Source organism: Anser brachyrhynchus (genome assembly GCF_964034855.1).
Source record: "Anser brachyrhynchus genome assembly, chromosome: 9".
Lineage (NCBI taxonomy): Eukaryota > Metazoa > Chordata > Aves > Anseriformes > Anatidae > Anser > Anser brachyrhynchus.
The window spans coordinates 24,281,166-24,299,933 of record NC_137703.1 but is presented as its reverse complement, the minus strand read 5'-3'; the positions used below and the strand labels follow the sequence as shown (position 1 = coordinate 24,299,933).

The following is an 18,768-nucleotide window of genomic DNA, read 5'->3' as shown; positions in this document are numbered from 1 at the left end:
CTTCCATGGTATAGTTTTAATTTAGGCCATGAGGCTGGTAACCAGAATACAAAGTTGCATTAACTCTTTCCTCATGATATTTTTTTCAATTTACATGAAATAATGTTTCTCAAGGAGCTAAACCATCTTCACGCTTCTCACTGGTAATCGAGCATCTGAATGTGACCAAATACTTACATGTAGCCGTTTGGTTCAGGATGTCTTTTAAACAAAGTAATTGAACATAAAATGTGAATTCAGCGATCTTGTATGAGTGGAAGATTTCTAGCTGCATGTGATACCTAGTCAGTGTGAAAAACAACCTAAATCAACTAGCAACCATTGGATGCTTTCCAAGTCTGGTGATGGTTACTTTACTCTGAAGGTTAGTTTTGAGGAGCAATTGTTCTCCAAATCCTCCCTTGTGAGAAAATCTTTCTCATCAAGTTGGTAGAATCTAACCGTGTAAATACGCAATCATATTCCCTTTTAATTCTGTCTGGCAGCCAGGGTTTGAGCGCACACAACCAATCTGTTTACTCGCACTCTGTAAAAAGGCTTGTCTTGCAATGTACTGGCTGTTGCCAGTCTTACTTGACTCACGAACGTACTCGGTACAAATGTGGCAGAAAACTGCTGTGTATGAGAGTAACAGTCTACTTTTGAAGTGAAGACTTGCATAGGAAAAACTGGAAAAGTTAGGTGTGTATCAACAAGGTGTTCATCAGGGATCTAGTACTATCTGTGGTTTTCAAGTCATACTTGCCTTCAGCTCATCAAAGAAAGGCTTTCTTGCCATTATTCATAGAATATGCTAGTTTAGAAAGGACTTCTGGAGGTCACTTGGTCCTGCTCCTACTTGGCTTTTTCTACTTTTGAATGAATAGGTTTTAATTGATCAGCAAACCGATAAAAATTTCTTCTTGAGTGATTAAACATCTTCTTGAGTGATTAAAAAAAGGAAAGAAAAAAAAGAGGTGGATTCTGGAAGGATTCCATAATGTGTAGCAGTATGGTGCTGTGTCACAGAAGGGGGGTGAAAAAACACATATTTCTCAGTGTTTTCTGAATGGATTGGTCAGCTTTGTGATGTTGGCTACCATGAAGTGCATGATAAACTGCCAAGATTTGACCTTCTTAAAAGGTATGAAGGGACTGAGTCATCTCCTGGAATGTGAACCTTGTGTTGTAGGGAGCAATTTGGTATTTCAAAATGGAAGCTGAGTTCCCTGCTATTTGTACTTGTTGAACAAGAGGGCTTTCTTTAAGCTCTTAGAAGCAAGGTATATTTTGTTTTTTCTCCATTCAGAATAACTTGTTATTGATGACCATTACTTTATTGCCTAACATCCAAGTAAGTAAACTTAGTGTAAAGAAAGGCAAATACTTGCTAGGCTTTTGTAAAAGTGGGAGGTTCAAAGATACTATTTTCTGATGTGCGTATATTATTTGGAGGCAAAGGTGTTAAACTTCTAGAAGGCTGACTAGTTATGAGACAGGCATTACTGTGCATCTCCTTTAGGTTTGTGGCTGACTACTACTCTGTTTTGAAAACGTGGTTAATATCGTTATTAAAGCAGAGCTGTAACTGTAATGGAGAATTTGTACGCTGATTACACCTTAGGGTTAGTTACTAAATGTAAAACCATTAGGAAAAATAGGCCTTGGATAAAGCTTCCTAGGTAATCTAGTACATAGGTCTGCTCCAGGGTAACTAGGTCTAGCCTTTTGCTATCTTTGCTCTTTAGAAATCATGCGTGCTTGTACTGTTCTTCTTTCTCTGTGTCTAACTTCTGTCTTACTTGCTTCCCTGTGAGCTTGTTATGACTTGTCTTATCTATCCATATATATGATATGAGAAGATCTCTCTGTGCCATGGGCTTTCATGTGATTGGAGTCTGGTCTGCACCTCCTCTCTTAGTCCAGGGCTGGTTAAATATACAAGCACAAAGACCAAGCACAGGTGAATGAACGTGGAAATCAAAAATACGTATGTAGTATCTTTTTAGTTGAGAATGGATCTTTTTTTAGGAGCAATGTAGGTGTCGTGGTTTTGCCCCCACTGCCTCTAACACCACGCATCAGGGCCTTGCATTAAGTGTTAGTGATGGTGGAATAATGAACGCTTACTCAAACTCCTGGAGTTAGTGAGGACTGCTGCCTTCATGTCATACACATTTGTAGAATATGACTCTGTGGTAGATGTCTACTTTTGGATCAAATAACAATGTAAGATGCAGTTAAAGCAGGGCTAGAAGATGACATTTTTTTTTCCATGTTTGTGTTGTCAAATCCCTTCTGTAATTAAACTTATTCAGTATAAAGAGTGTCCCTTCCTGCTCTTAGGAAGGTGTGTGCACTGCAACTGAACCTTCTGGTCACAGCTGAAGTGGGGCAATGCATTTAAAGAGAACTCATGAAGAAATAGGCTGTCTGCTGAATACAGGCTTGGAACTCAGCCTTACGGGATGAATTTTCTCTTCCGCTTTATTTTGATGATAAGCTCGGTTATAATCAAGATACTGAGTGGGAGCCATGATTTCTGATTAAGACTTCACTTATTTGACCTTTACAGCTCTTCCAGGTATAGCAACTTGATGAACTCATCCATCCTGAGGGGGTTGGGGGAGAGGTGGGAAGCCACCAGCTTGAATGGGAGCTTGCAGGCAGTTGTAGTCTGCGTGGCTGAGCTGGGGTGAACGGTACCTGAAAAGATGTTGTATAGGTAGGTTTCAGGCCTTTGTTTTGACTGCTGGTGTTACTTAAATCGATTCAAGCAACAAAAAGGGCATAGATTTCATTGGTGTACGTTAAAATGCAACCTGGAGTTAAATCAGAACTTGAGGGGAGACTGCCACTTTCACTGATTGTCACTTAAAGGAAGCGGTGGAAGCTGCGTGGCCTTGGCAAAATTTCAGTCAGGATTCCAAGTGTCAAAAGCAGTGCTTTAAAGATGACCTGTGTTCTGTCTTTTGCGTGTTTATTTAATGAGCATGCGTGTTGCCATATCTTACCGTGGTGGTTTTCAGGAGACAGTCAGCTTTCTGCAGTAAAGTAGTAGTAATAAGAATGAAAGCCGTTATTATAACATAAGGTTATGGATAAGGATTAAAGGCATCAGTTTTGTTCCCTTCCCCTCTTACCAAAAGCTTGGCAGAAGAACAAATAAAATTATTTGCCAAAAAAAAAAGATAGCAAGTATGCTTTCTTCAGATCTCTTGTATGGCAACTTTAAAGTTGAAATAGTACTGCTGCATCCTCCCTATTTCTCATTTACCTCAATTATTTGTAGACTCGCAGCTCAGTGTAGGTTCTAGCCACGTTTTATACTAGGCTGTTGACTGAAGACGCCAGCTCAAAACTTCCATCAACACTTGAACTACAACTGAAAGAAGCACTGTTAAGAGAAATGTCATTGTATGGCTTAATCTGGAAATCGCAATACTTAATTGAGAGAATGGAAATGGAGTTCTCTTCAGGTTAACTGTGAAGAGGAGAGATGAATGTTGTGGAATTTAGTATGTGAAGGAATGGTACCCCCTTTAAATGCCTTTCATTCATGTTTAAACACTTGAGCACTATGGTCAAAGTAGAAAAAAACACCCTCTTACTATTTTTTAATAGCACAGGGATTCTTAACATACTGCTGAAACCAAGCTGGAGCTGGAACAGAATGGGCACTGAAGGCTCTGCCTTTGCTGTGTGCAGATGTGTTCAAGTAAGGTAGAATCTGAGAAGTATAAATTTGGAAACATGAGGTAAATACAACTTCAGTAATGAGTTACTTCTTGAGAGCACACTTAGAATTAATGTTGCTGTTGCCTATGAGACTTGACTGAAGTGACAATCAGTAATTTCAATCTGTGTCAAAATACAATACAGTGAATATATTTGTTGCTATGCTTTATTGCTTCCAGAGGTTGTTTGGAGTAAAGTATGTTGCCTGGGTACATCAGGCTTTCCTCTGTGATAGACTTAGTCAAAAGCTGCTCAGACTACTTGTGTAGCTTTAAAGGTAAATTCCTGTTAGGTAACTGAACCCAGTGGATAAGTTTAATGTAGCTGCATCGTCTACTTCTCAAAACTCTACTCCGTGTATTTTGTTCAGGTGAAGTCAGGGTTTCTATCACGTTGAGACAGCTGGGATCTTTACAAATTCTAACCATGATTCCTGCTGGCAGTATCTGCAGTGTCACCAGAACCACTTCATCAGTTCCCTCGACTTGTTCTTAGTAGTTTGATTGTCCTAAGCTTGCCGGGCTCCTGTGTGTGCTGTTTCCTTGTTGCTTTTTTTTATTTGTTGCAGTTTCATTCCCACTTAAAATTACTGCAAACCCTGTTAGATCTCACATGTACTATTAATGTGAATGAATTTAATCTTACTATAGCAGTGTTGGAGTATTTTAAAAAGTTAATCAGCAGTAAGCGCAGTGGGTTGCTACGCATCACAAAATTGCTGAATGTGTCTGACAGTTGTTGTCATCTAAAAGCTATTCCCCTTCAACTAAGAAATGGTTTCTTCCGAACAGATTTTTAGGTTTGTGTTGGTTTCATTTAACAAAATCATGACAGGCTCTTTGGAAAGCCAGTGCGGTAAGATGGCAAATCAAAACTAGATAGTAGGTGATACTGGAAATTGCTCTATCAGCAGAGTTAAGGTGATGTTTTGTCCATCTTTGTTTTGTAACCCATTCGGAAATAAGTTGTCTTAAATGTTTAATAACTCCATTGCAAAATCTGTGTTAACCTCTCATAGTGCTCCCGTGTTTTAGTCTGCTAGTTCTGTAAGGAGCTCTTGCCAAAAAAAAAAAAAGAGTAGTTGGTTTGGTTTTCTGAATGTATCAACTTCTGGCACTATTCCAACCCCACCCCTCCCTACATCTGGGAGATATCAAACTTGAACATATGGGCACAGAGTGACACAGCAAGAGGAGGATCAAGCTGGATAAACAACCTCTGCATGGAATAACCCTATCCAAAAGTGTGGAGTATGGTTTGTGGCTTTTTATTTTTAAATCCTAGAAGTCTCTGCTTATAGTGCAATAACTTGCTTTGTGGAGAGCTATCTTCTGCCTGCTCCCACCCGAGCAGAAGGTGTGGGTACAAGTTCTCTTCCCTTAGTTACCACATAGTTTATTCTCGGTAGTACCATGGGACAGGGCAAGGAAAACTTCAGACTGCAGACAGTAAAGGCTTGCTTCTTCCCACTGTCATCTGTGACCTCTACTGCTTGCCCCAAGTGTCTCAGTCCCAAGCAGAACTAGCATCTCGTTTCTGTTGGTTGGCCTACAGAACTTGGCATTCGTAAGTTGCATGTCAGGACAGTGAAGTACTGCTGCCTAGGAATAAGCTTAGTAAGGGACTTCTTAATGTCAAAAGTGTAATCTGCTAATGCTGTTTGTACATCGCGTAAATCTTCGACTTGCAAGTGTCTAAAAAGCAATTAAGTGCCCATGTTAGTTTTGTTTTTATACTTGCTTTTTTAATTCTTCAGTTCTCCTGGAAGATTCTTTCGGCATGCCTTTTATTGAATTTAAGTATTGCGCAGCTCCCAGTGTGAAAGTTTTCATAGCTTTATTCTGCCTGCTAACTATTTTAGTACTGTACTCTCATTTTAAGTAACTTTCTTCTCATGGTGTCTTACCCTTGGCCCTTATAGAAGGCATTTATAACCTTGATGTTGCCAGGCTAAATAATACAGGCTTTTAGTCATCTCCTGTAAGAGCATTTTTCTGTTCTTTGAACTGGAATTCCTCTCTCTTGACCAAGGCCAACTGTGACGGGATAGAGATTACAGATAAATGCTTTGTGCAAAAGCACTAGAGGTTCATCAGTTACTCTGTTACTGTGTGTACTGAAGTATTGTTACCTTCCCAGCCTGTCCCCCAAATACTCGCCATATCAGTCTGTGAGTAACTGGAACATGGAGTAATGCTTAGTTCAGCTGACAAAGTCTTGGCTTATAGTAAAACTTCGGGTTTTAGTACTTGGGTATGGGATCTCCATGCTGCTTGGTATTATTGCACTTCATTGTATTGCAGGTATCTTGTGTCAAAAATATGGAAGAATAAATTATTCTAACATGATTAGTATTTTAGGTGAGGGAAGAAGTGGGGGGAATTTTACAATTTTTGATGGTTTTGGAAAAAAGTTACAAGGGAACAGATCTGGCTTTAGGTAACCACATCGGTAATATGATTATGTTGAAATAAGCATAGACTGTAACAGTTATAAAGCTTTCATCTTATTTCATGGTTTCCTTCTGTGGATAATACTCTGCTCATCATTACAGATACTTTCTGCTAAACTCATTTTGTGTTGTATTCTATTTGGATGTTACTTAAGTGAATGGCTGTTTAAATAGTTTTGAATTCAACAAAACAACTAAAGTAGTGTGTGACCTCTCTTCCCTAAGCGTGGAAATAGTAGCAAGAGTTCTCCTTCCAAAAAATCTTATTTCTGGAATTTGAAGTTACCTTGTCACTGCTGAAATAATAGTTCAAGACTTAAGTGCATCACAAATTTAAGGTTATTGCCTGCCTTCAGATGTTAAAAATATTTAAGCATCCGTAACTTACAAAAACTGATTTCCAGTGGCGTTCTCAGCTTTGGGTTTCCAACCTAGTAGCAGCATATGAGTATATTGAGTCTACCTATGACAGAAGGAACTACAATGCATTAGGTAATTATTCTTTCTCTCTGTAGTCTGCTTGCTGTAACAGACAGCTTTGGAACTGACGGGTGGAAAGCTGTAGTTTGATAGTCCTCATCAAAGGACACTTGGACTCTTGCTAAACTCTGGTTCAGTGAGAATGTGTCTACCTGCTTTCACGGAGTAAACAAATAAAATTTCATGCTGCTAATGACGAAGAGAAGGAAGGTAAGCTGTCCTGCGGAAAGTATTTGAAAGAACCAGTCTTAAATCTTAGCTGCTCAGAAAAGGGGATTGCCTATTCCTGGAAATACTGTCAACACTAATGGGATCTCTTTTTAAAGTGGTTTGGCTTTTTCTTTTGTATTTAAAGCTAGGGGGATGATGATTCTTTATTGTGTTTCTGGATCATTTTTGGTTGAAGGTGCTTTAAATGCCTTATTTTTAGCCTAAAATACCTTGTTGGCAGCTAAAGGCAAAGAGGAAGAGAAAAACCAAATGTGATAGTATGTTATGCCACTGACTCTGGCCATGTTGTCATAAATATTATATCTGTGCCATCAATGCTAGTAGCTCGCACAGGGTTCTCTACACTTAGTTCCCTTGAGGGAAGGTATCTGAAAGATACTCGCCTGCCACGTTTAAGTTTTGAACAGTTGTGGTGAGGCGTTGAAGGACCTAGTGTTTTGTGCCCACTTTCATGAATGCTGCTCGGAGATGACTGAGTGCGACAAGTAAAAAAGATGCAAAAAAGATATATGAGTTGGACTTGATGATCCTTATGGGTCCCTTCCAACTCGGGATACTCTATGAAACTATTGAATTTCCCCTGAATCTCAGAGAGTTGGTATTAGATGTAGGGGCTTCCAAGCACCAGCACTGTGTTTGTGTTACACATGATCTAACCTTTTCTAAAAAATGAACAGAAAACACAAAAGAAGTATCAAATAGCAAAGCTAACACAGTCAAAAAAAAGCCCCATGCTTACTTCAGAAGGGTTTGATCTTTTCATTGACGATGAAAAGCAGAAAGTGACAAGTGCAAGTCCAGATCTGTAGCAGCTACCAGCAGAAGCTCAACTTGTAGTAGAATATAGTGATTTAAATGGGTATGTAAAGTAAGTAGGGGTGCATCCAAAATTGAGGTAGTCGGTTGCTTGCTAATAGTATTCCAGGTTATGGCATCAGACTTGAGTTGCACCTATTCTGATGTTTGCCATGGCACTGGGGAGGGTGGGGTTGTTGGTGGCCCAGCTCTGAGGTGGAAGGAATTTCAGCTTATGTATTTGTGACTGGCTATCAGCTAAGCTGCATTATTCTTTCTGCTTGCATAGATTGAGCCACCATTTGTGGTGGTGGAGAAGGTGATCTAATTTCAGGTTGTTTCAGCAGAATTTGGAAGGTTTTATTGATGAGACCTGGTAATATGAATTTGTACAGATGCAGTCATCTGTATTTTGACCTAGCTCCTAAAGTTTGATACACCCAATTCAACATGAAATCAGCCTGTGCACGCGTTAGAGTGAGACCGATAATTGTACCTTATCCCTGTACTTTCTGAGGTGTTTGTGTAAGAGCAGGGACTTGAAGTAATGACATACTCCAAGGCAGCAGCTTTGGATAAATACGCGTAGTCAGAGAGCATCTTCTGTCAAGTACGTAAGACACTTACTTAGTTTTTGGGTGAGAGGAACTGACTTAATTCTAGCTCATTAAGGTGACCATGTTCACTAAGATGTCTCCCAAGAGCTATGGTTGGGTTTTTACCTCCCCTCAGTACTGGTTCTTTGGAACACCGAGTGGAGTCCCGCTGCAAAACTGCACGATGACAGCTCCAGTGCCCTAATGTCTGTTTTGTTTTCTCTCTGTAGTCTGTATGGTGACTTCAATGGTAAGTTAAGTTGTGTATGAAGAGTATTGGAAGTGGGATTCAGCGTAATTACTATTGAGCTTAGTGTTAATAGAGATATTTAAAAAAAAATACATCTGCATTTTGCTCAGATTCTGTCATACTTGAATGTGTACTGAAAACTTATGGTGTCCTTTTAGTTAGGAAAGTGTTGGTTATCAAATGCACAATGTTATACTAGGTCTGAAGCTTTTCTTAAAAAAAAAAAAAGCACTCCCTCCCCTGAAACTCTATCATGCAGCTGTTTAATGTAATGAGTATTGTCATACTAGTATATGGTGATGGCATATGCTAGCCCTGATATTTGAAACTGCAGCAGCAGGCTGTTGATGGGAAAAAAAATAAATCAGAAGCTTTATGCAATACCCCTTCTTCTAACAAGTTAAAATAGATGTGCTATTAAATAGTTTTAAGTAGTTATTAATTAATACTGCAACTTCAGTGGGCACTGTTTTCAAACTGCTTTAGTTCTGTGTAAGTAGTTCATGGCTGTACTAGGCTGTTCTCAAATGCAGCACATAGTATCTGTGTCCCAAGACTGTTCTGCCAGGGAAGCCTTTAAATACAAAGAAAAGATACCAGTGAAGTTTAGACACCGTAGAAGGATAGATCCAAAGTGAGTTCAATTAATTCAGCATCTTTGGTAGCAAATGGGTGTTGGAGATGCTGGGACTAATTACTTTGAAGACTTGAAGTGAGGAAATAAAGGTAGTAAAGCTACCATGATTACTAGAACACTTCATTGCTCCTTAATCATATGTGGGATGTGGATGTGCATGTTGCTAGCTGAATATCTTTGATTAGCAAAACAGATGTAGGATAAGGAGAGGCTGCAGCCTTTAGGAAATAAGTAAATTTTGCTTTTAATATGATAAGATACTGTGCAGAGGGAAGGAAGAAACTGTACTTGCTTCTGGGCCTGCAGGTATTTTTCCTGTTCCTTCACAAGCCTGTCTGATGCATGTTTGTTCTTTAATCCTTCCCTGAAGTCAGTCAATTCCCTGTGTTTTTTTTTCTCAAGTGTTGTCAGGAGGTGTTCTATCTTGCATTGTGATGAAGCAGCCCTCTTCAGCTAAATATCCTTTTGTTTGCCTTGAGTGTCCCCTGCAAGTGCATTTTATTAAAGGGTGTAAAAAATAATAGTAAAGAGGAGAAGGATGTGGAATAGTTATAAAGCTGCATGGGTGCTTTGTGGATTTTTTTAAAGAAAAAAGACATCTTGCACAGAAGTTGAGAAGTGAAGCTTGCTTTTGAATTCAGTGCCACCTTGACAGTATGGGCTTTTTTCACATTTTCAAAAATCTTTCAGGTGCCTACCAAGATGGATGCATAGCTTTGGAGCCAAGTACTTAGTCTTTGTACACACACACTAATTAAGCCTTGTCTTTTTCTTCCTCACCATGTTCTATTCCAGTTCTAGACAAGGTCAATACCAGTACTGTTTTTTCTTTTGGATCTGGGTGAGATGGGGGTAAGTTGTAGCTTTACTTGTAAGGTATAGTTCGGTGTTAATGTAGGATAAAAGGTCACCTGTATAGGAGGCAACTGTTCAGTATTCTGATGGGGTCACAGAGCAAATTGCAGAAGCAAAGGCTTATTATAATATCTGGCTCAGAAATAATCATCTTGGTCTAAAGATAAAACTGTAGAGGGCCTGCTTATTCTTTCGTAAGTATCAGGGAGCTGTGGAGAAACTTTGTTCCTCTGATCTCTGTTCAGTATTACTGACAGTCTGTGAATCTTTCCAGTACATTGGAGTACATCGGAGAGCAGGAGTTGAGCTGGAAGGTAACTAAAGAGCATTGGGCAGATTTGGGTGGCATCTATTGGATTGCCTTCTTGCAGGCAGTAAGAAGGCTTTCTTCCAACTCGGAAACACCATCAGGAAGGTATTTGGGCTCTGGCAAACCCGACCAAGCTGTGACCCCGCATTCATAAATACTTCACTTTTTGTCAAGTTGTTAATCTAGTGAACTGTAAAAAAAAAAAAAAGGTGTAGTTGTGGGCCTTGTTTGGGCAAGGAAAGTGGGCAGGTAGCCTTGGAGAGTAAGGGTAAGAATTACCTCCACTGTACCTTATTTTACCTTACCATTGGTAAGGTAAAGTAGAAAAAAGGGCTGGTGGCTCTTACACATGGGAAAGAAGAGGGGAGTTGGTGATTCTTCTGTGTTGGGGGGGGGGGGGGGGAAGCTGATGTGTTCTTGTCTAGTTTAAAGTTAAAACTAAGTCTGGCATCCTGCTAAAAAGTATTAGACTTCTAATATTTAAACTTGCTCAAGTTCAGCATCTCAGTTCAGTCTCTCTGGATGCATGTGCCTTTCACATTCTTTGTAATCCAAATGTACAATACCTTGTTCCTCTAACGCATGGTGTTCATTGAGTAATGAGAAGGTGTGCATGCTCAGGGGGAAGGTAGTCTCATAGGTGAAGTGTACCACAAAGTGTTTGATTCTTGCTTAAAGCCTGGTACTCAGGATTTTGACAACTATTTTTCTCTTACTGCAAAGGTTGGAACATTCCTAAAATGCAAATGTGTAAGCTAATATTGTATGTTCTTGTGTGCAGTTCCTGTGAAAGAATAGCTCTGAGCATAATAAAGTCCTGATCCTATCATTGATAGGATTAAAGACAGCTTAATCCTCAATCTAGCAGGTGTTGCCCTGGGTGTGCCTTCCATTTGCTCAGTTTTAAGCATAACTTCTCTTCTGTGTGTGTAAGTTAGGTTGTTTGGTTCACGATTTTATACAGTTGTGTGGTAGTATGGTAAAAGTTTTGCAGCTCACTAACTACGTTGCTAAAAATTATTATGTTAATGTATAAAACTGTTTTTCCTGGGTTGAGAAAAATGTACTTGTGACACAATTCCCCCCTCCTTGCTTTGAGTGCTACCTGGCTTAGAAACCTTAAACTTCTTAAAATCCCTCTGCTTTTTATTGTGGTATCCTTGCGACAGTCGAAGATCCACATGCAGATCCGATGTGGAGGAAGCAGGAGTCTTGATCGGTTTTAATTAGATTTCTTCCTCAAGAAACCACAATTAAACCACTTCCCCCAATTGTCTTAGGTGGTGTAGGAATCTTGCTATGTAGTAGGCCTATGACCTTTTTTGTGTAGCTCGGTGGAGAGAAGCCTTTGTTCAGGACAGTTAATCAGCTTTAGATGGCTTTGGAAAAGAAGCCTTAGCAGACATTAGCTTGAGTCAGTACTAAATATCAGTGACTTTAAAACAAACCCAAAAAGCAACCACCTCCCAAGATCCTCCTGATCTGTCCAAGACTTTTCCAAATGATGTGTGGATGATGCCAAAACCTGAGATCCACTTTAGTTTTGCAGGTAACAGGTGAGTACGTTCCCTGCCCCTTTCCGTTGAAAACAGAGCTTTTCTGGCTTTCAACTGTCTTAAGACCTGCTGGTAAGAGTGAGCAGGCTTCTCAACTTTAGGCATTTCTGAATGTAAACTAACCTCCAGCTGAAGCTGAACGCCATTGAAATGAAGACTCAGTCTCTTCCCTATTTACCTTTTTTAAAGGTAGATCTACGTAATGCCTTTACTTAGATGTCTAATCTTGGTTTCCTCTGTGGAACCTTTCTAACCTGTGTGTACACAAATAGAGTTTTGGGCAGAAGTTGGTTGTTGGAAAATGTTATTTTCTTCCTTGAGATTGCAGCTGCTTCTGTTTTAATTTTTAATTAAAGTTAGTATTACTTCCATTGTTGCTAACAAGTTGAAAGCACGCATGTATGAGCGCCAGGTAGCAGAATTGCACACTGAGACTCTCACAGGGTAAGCTTCGCAGTTCAGCAGCTTGTCGGTAAGTAGCAGTAATTTAAAGGCTCCTGTAGGGGTGGGGTCGAGCTCTTGCTATAGGATCTGCTTTGTTGGAGAAATGTTGCTCTGACCCAAGTATACAGAAGAAACACTGAAGGCACAGGTTCTTCACTCTTCCCTTCTTTTCCATTCCTACCTTAAGGAAGGGAAATGATTTCTCAACCAAGAAACAAACTGGTTCAGTATTCTGCAGTTAACATTCTCTGTGCTGAGTTTTGAAGTACCCATGTGCTGATTCTCCCTGTGTTATAACAAATCTTTCATATTGAGGTGGCTTAAAAATCTCCAGGCTTCTTTTGAAGTGACACTGTTGCTGGCTGACTTGCAGCTATCCAGTTCAGACTGGTCTTCTGTCAAATGCAGATTGATCCAGAGGCTTCTGGGTTCCTGTGCTTTTCATAGCCTTCATATTGGTGAGCAGAAAAAAATTAACTGCTGCAGTATGGGCTGAAGCATGCAGAAGAACTTAGTTTTTAGCTGATTTTAAAAACAGAACAAAAACAGACATCAAGGCACTGAAGACAGAAGCTACAGGTGTTGCAAACATGAAAAGTATTGAGTCATGGCATCCTGCTGCTGAGAGTATTCCTTTTCTTTGTTAATGAATTCACGTTGAATAATACACTGATGAAAAACTTGGGTTGAACTAGTTTTGACATGCCAAAAGGATGATATGGAAGGGTAACAAACTTGCTTTCTTTGGAGAACAACTTAATTTGAATTTTAGTTTGAATTAGGTTGTGCTCTCCCCTTGTTAATAGCTATTCTGAGAGATTGTTTTCTGTAATAAACTTCGTTGATGATGCTCTCAGAAACAAGAGGAACAGTTGATTTTGATAGTAAAAAGTTTCTTATTTTTGAAAGATGCAGAGCATTAAACGATCAAAAAGAAAGAATAAAATGAAATACATGCTACTTTTCTTAACTTTTCCTTTGGATAGGGATCTAAGATTTGAATGGCACCAGTATACTTCTGTGAACCAAAATGCAATCCAATGAAGAGTGAAACAACTTGTATGCTTCCTGCCCCTAACATAGGACAAACAAAGCAATAAGGTGATAGAACTGAAGAGGAATGCCTTCAGAACAGTGTTGTTTGTTCCATGTAATTCCTTTACTTTGCTTCCTCATACTGCAGCTTCTTTTTCAGAAGAGAAGGAGAATACAGAAGATTATAGGACGTGAATGCTTTTACATCCTTAGCATTAGGTAGCCTCTTAAACAGCTCTCAAGCATCTCAGTCAGGATTTAGTTCTGGTTTAACTTCTCAGTGCGCTAAAATAGCTTCATTTCAATACTGAAAAAACTATGGATTCCTGTGTACCACAAGCTGGGGACACTAGCCCCGTACAAGCAGACCTGAGACACCTGAGCTCAACTTTGTATCCTGTATAAGCATACAGAGAAAGGAACGTGATTAGTGGTTTAGGTTCCTTTTTGCTCTGCAGCTGAATAGGAATATTCTGCTGTCCAACAGGTGCATTTTTTTAGCTTTATTTGTGGCTGTCCCTTCCACCCATAGGCTTCTCTTTGTTCTGTAGGCTCTTTAGACAGTCATTGGTACTGTTGACTGGTAATGAAGCCACCTGTCAGCAGGAGCAGTGCTTTCCTATAGGTCAGAATAGCATCCTGTTTGGTGTGTTAGTTTTTTTCGACAGCCCAAAAGGACTAGTAAAGGTTCTGATTGTAGCATAGACCAGTTCACTGTTTTCTTTCTAAACCGGTGGCTGTAGCTAGGTCTTAGTAATCTTTAGTGACTTGGAGGATACTTAAAACCTTATTCCATAAAGGCATTTTCAGATTGTTCTTCCCTACCAGACCCAGCAAAAAGTCTCTGGTCTCAGACTTGAAGTTCAACTGACATGCTTGAAGCAGGGGAGACTGTTCAGCTTCTGCAATCACCATGTCTTTGCACCGTTACAAAACTGTTTTTTTCAACTCCAGAAAGTTTGATACTGTCTATTTAGAGTTTGCCTTAAACAGTACTTGATCTCTGATTTACTCAGACTGCATATTCTCAAGCTCTGGTGTACTCTGCCCAATATCTTCCAGTCCTTTTGCCTAACAGAAGTGAGGAGTTAAGGATGCTGCTGTGCTGGCTTGGGGTCACGGCATGTATAACCTGTTGGATGATATGGTCCAACCTAACTGCCTTGGCGTTCTTCTTGTGAGCAGCATTATGCATCTTTTCAGAGGCACTTTCAGTGTTCCTTTCTATTCTAGGAGTTTGTAAGTCTTCAGTTTGAGGTACTGAATATGCTAACTGCCAATTAGCAGTATAGTTCCCCTTAATTCTGAACTGTGAGATTGCAAATGAATATATGTTTAGCTTTTCTCTCTTCCTCTTTTGCTCTTTTTTCTTCCCAATCTCTCTGTTGGTTATTATAGACATGTACATAAAATGATGTACATGAAAATTGGTTATATCTGTTCGTGCTCCCAGCAACTTGCTTGCTGATTCTGTGAACGTGGCCTTGTCTGCTGCCACTGTCTCAGCTAGATTGGTGGGCAAGATCTAAGGTCTTGAAAGACTGTAGGTAAAAGCTTTCTAATGTAGCAAAAATCAAATGTTACCTTCATCTTGTGATGGCTGTCTGCATTGTGAAGCCAGTGGAACAGTGAGTATCTCTTAATACTTTTATGATTTTTCTGTGGGGTCTGTATCTTGAGTGTATTTATGGCCTGCGGGTATTTCAGAAGCGTTCTGCAGTATCCATAATTCCTTGGTGTACTGAGGTATTTTTGAAGTGCTTGAGAAATGCTTCCACTTGGATGATTACAGAACAGCTGAATTAGCAGGAACTGTTCCATTGCAAATGAATCTAGGAAGAGTATTGTATTGAAGCTATTTTTTGTCAGCAATCTGGAAAAATCTGTCTGTAGCTAACAGTTTGTGTAAGTTAACAGCTTATACCTGGCATGGTATTTTGGTATTTAATCGGTGATTTCTTTCTTTCCCCTCCCTTCAGGGGATCACTTGTTATTCACCTTTTGCCTTTCTGGTCTTGCTTAGACCTCCCTGTTTTGTCACTGAGGTTCAGAAACTGTTACTCATCTGCAGAGTTAGGGAACTCTAAAGTGACTTAGGTCCTGCTTTCAACAGGAGATTGGACCAGAGCATCTCTAGAAGTCACTTCCAGCCTGGGCTTCCTGGGGTTCTAACGTGGCACTTGGGCTGCTATTGAGCCCTGTATCAAAAAGGCGTCGGGTCTGAATGGGAGTTTGCCTTAGTATGTTGTTAAAGTCTGCTTGCCTTCCATTAATATTTTATTAATCTCTTCCAAGAGAGCTGACTAAGTCATGCAGCTTCTCAGTGTGTAGAAATTCTGTGCTGGAGCAGGTATAAAAATCTGTTTCATTAGCACCTAATGTTCTTCTTAAGAACAAACTTCCTTGTCGTTTGTCTGGCTTCCCTGCATTGAGGTAGTGTTACAGAACTGAGAGGCTGTATAATGTTTTTAGCTGTTAACGTTCTCCTCCTCCTGAATTTGCTCTGGGGTGTGTGTGTGTTTTGGGCTGTTTTTTTTTCCTGGTTTTAGCGTTGTGAGGGGAGAATATAAAAATAACATAATCCAACTTTGTGTGTCATTCAGTGCAATTTTGTATCATTTCTATATTAAAAGCAGTTAATCTGATAAAAGTCCCCTTGTGAATTTTGTATCACTAGATGCAATGCAGTAGGTAAACTGTAGTGTGCTCTAGCATCTTTAAATAATGTAGACAGCTTATGGCTTTTCATGGGGAGAACATAAACATGAAAACAGATAAGAAAATAAGTGGTAGCTTGCTTGCTTCTGTGCTGGGGTAAGAAAAGCTTGGCATTCCTTCAGGCCCAATGCTTTCAGGCAGCTGAATAACAGACTCTGCATCAATGCAGTTGAAATCCAGCATCCTTACTGAATCTCATGGGAGAAGATCTCTTTTGCTTGTTATTGTGTAGAAACTTCTTATCCGGCAGAAGGGAAAGATGATGAGAATTTGGGAGATGTGGTCAGAAACTAATTTGTCTAGGAAATCTTTAGTATGTTGTTTTTTACCCAGTCATTCCATGAACTCTTTCTACGAGAACGGATGAGAGCTTACTAAACTGAGAATAAGGGCTTCTGCCTGTGTGGAGCTTTGACATGAAGGCTCACTTGTTTGGAGGTGAGGACTGCAGTGGAAAGAGCTGGGTGGAGCTGAGAACTACTGAATTCAGAGACTGTAGTGAGGAAGAGTGCTGTATGAAAATCAGCTGCACAGGACTTGGTTTAAATCAACTAACTGGAGTAAAAATGCTACTTAAATTTGAGTCAGCTGGTGAAGTGGTAGAAGTAATTGAGTATTTGCAAGTGCTTGCTTGCAAGGCAAGAAAGTAGTTGTGGATGTTTGCAGGTGAAGGAGAACCTTGTGTGCAGTGAGCAAAAATGAGGTGCAGCAATGAGATCAGTTGAAAATGAAGTAAGATCTGAAACAAATTAGTAGTTACTGAACGTTATGCAGTAAGATCTTTCGTTTGGTTGTAATTGCTCTCAACTCTTAAATGCGTTATGCATATATTTAGAAAGTTGCTTTTACCCTAAATGACTAGATTTGTCACAGATACAGTTCATCAAGTAAATTCACTACACTAAAGCGAGGGCATATGAATCTGAAGTCTTATAATTAACTTTTTCTGACAAATGTACTAAACTCTAGTTCTGGTTGGCAAGATTGCAACTTGCTGGAAGAAAATGTCCTGGACTTTCAAGGCACATAACATCCTCATGCCTTTCCTTCCTTCTTCCCTCCTTTTGCCTAATACTGGCTTTCGGATGCTGAGCTTTTGTAATTTTGACAAACTGGCTTGCTGCTGCAGCATTAAAGAAGGCACTGTTTGTAGACCAAGGTGTGAAGGGAGAGAGTATGCTGACCAACACACTTAGCTCAACTCCCAGCAGGTAACTGGTGTTGTAATGGGGTACTGCAGGCAGAGGCACTACATGGCCCTGAATACTCAGGAGGCTGGATTACAGGAGCCTGAAAAGCTGTTGCATACCAAGACTCTTGCAAAGAACTTCAAGTACCAGTTGTGGAGGTGATCCAAGTAGATTAAGGAAGCCTTCTTCTCTTGAAAAGCCTTAGTTTCTTTTTCGTGGGGATTTTTACCGGTTTCTCATCTAATGTGATTCGAGGCCTGAGGCCTGTTGGAGCACTTTTGTTTACTCCTTTTCCTCTCCATAGCCAACATCACAGTTCAGCATCTTTCAGCAAGTACTTCTGGGTGTTAAATAAAAGCTGGTGCAGGCCTGTTTTATAGTTGTCTTTCCTCTGTCTTGAAAGCTACGGAAGAGTGTTGGTCACTTCCTGTCATCTCTTTCAGGAGTGAGAAGGTAAACGTAAAGGCTTCCACTGCAAGCTGACAGGTGTTTTTTTTGTATTTTCTGGTCATTTTGGACTTTCTCCAGGCAATACATTGGCATATACAGCTTGGAGCTGTAACACTTGTGATAAGTTTGTTAGGTCTGCAGAAACTGATTTCTACTTTTCTTTACAGTAAGAAAGACAACAGGCAAGCATAATAAGGAAGTGTTTACTGAAACAAGAATATTGTGCAAGATAACAATTTGATGCCAGTGCTGTTAGATGTTGTGAATTTATTTGAAATACATTTTTTTCAGAGTTCGTCCTTAGTCTAAAACACCTCTGCTTACGAGGAGAGCTTCTGCAGGCCAGTGCTTTGGTATCATTACAGCCAAGAGTATAGAGTTGTAAAACATGACCTAGAATAACTTGTTTACAGAAAACTTAATACGAGCAAGGGACCTGAACTTAACATTTTCAAATGACAAAGCCTGTTAACTGAAGCACAAAGGTCTGGTGTACAGTTGTAACTTCATCTTATTGTGGGTGTGTGGAGTAAGCACTCAATGTAGTCAAGGAGATGTCTTGAAGTGTGACAGGGCTGCAGTTCAGCTGATGTGCTGGCATGTGCATCTCCTTTGAGGTAACCGAGTTCAGGTATCTAGGGCTGGGGAGGGGGGAATAAGCCTCACTCCCAGCACTTAGCTTATAGATGGATTGGAGGAACAAATGTGAATGAGAACGGTTCAGATTTAGGAACCTCAAGGCTCTCTCCTGATTTTTTTTTTAGCAGCTCTAGTCAGTTGTGACTCACTAAGAAGATCTCTTTCCTGCAGGGTTAACTGGGCACCTGATACTGTGTGTCGTCGATACTTACATGGAAACTTAAGTTAATGCTTTGATGTCAAAGGTTGTAGCCAAATCATGAGGCAGCATTATATTCATTATATTGAAAGGCGAACGGGGAGTTGTGGTACCACTACACATTAAGAAACATTAAGTTGAGAGACTTCAATATATGTTGGACCCTGGGCATCATCTTGATTTGATGGATGGCTTGCAGGGAAAGACAGCTGAC

General features: G+C 40.0%; 1 protein-coding gene across 16 annotated transcripts in view; it reads left to right on the top strand.

Moving 5' to 3' along the window:
- The window catches only part of TRIP12 (thyroid hormone receptor interactor 12), a 75,939-nt gene that overhangs the window by 3,885 nt on the left and 53,286 nt on the right, over positions 1 to 18,768 (top strand). For 5 of the 16 annotated variants that reach the window (XM_080605258.1, XM_080605256.1, XM_080605253.1 and 2 more), the window contains exon 1: positions 4,891 to 4,972. The exons of the other annotated variants lie outside the window; for them this stretch is intronic. The gene's annotated coding sequence lies outside the window, so the exon portion shown is untranslated. Of the gene's footprint in view, positions 1 to 4,890; positions 4,973 to 18,768 lie in introns of those variants that run through there. 16 annotated transcript variants of the gene reach the window in all.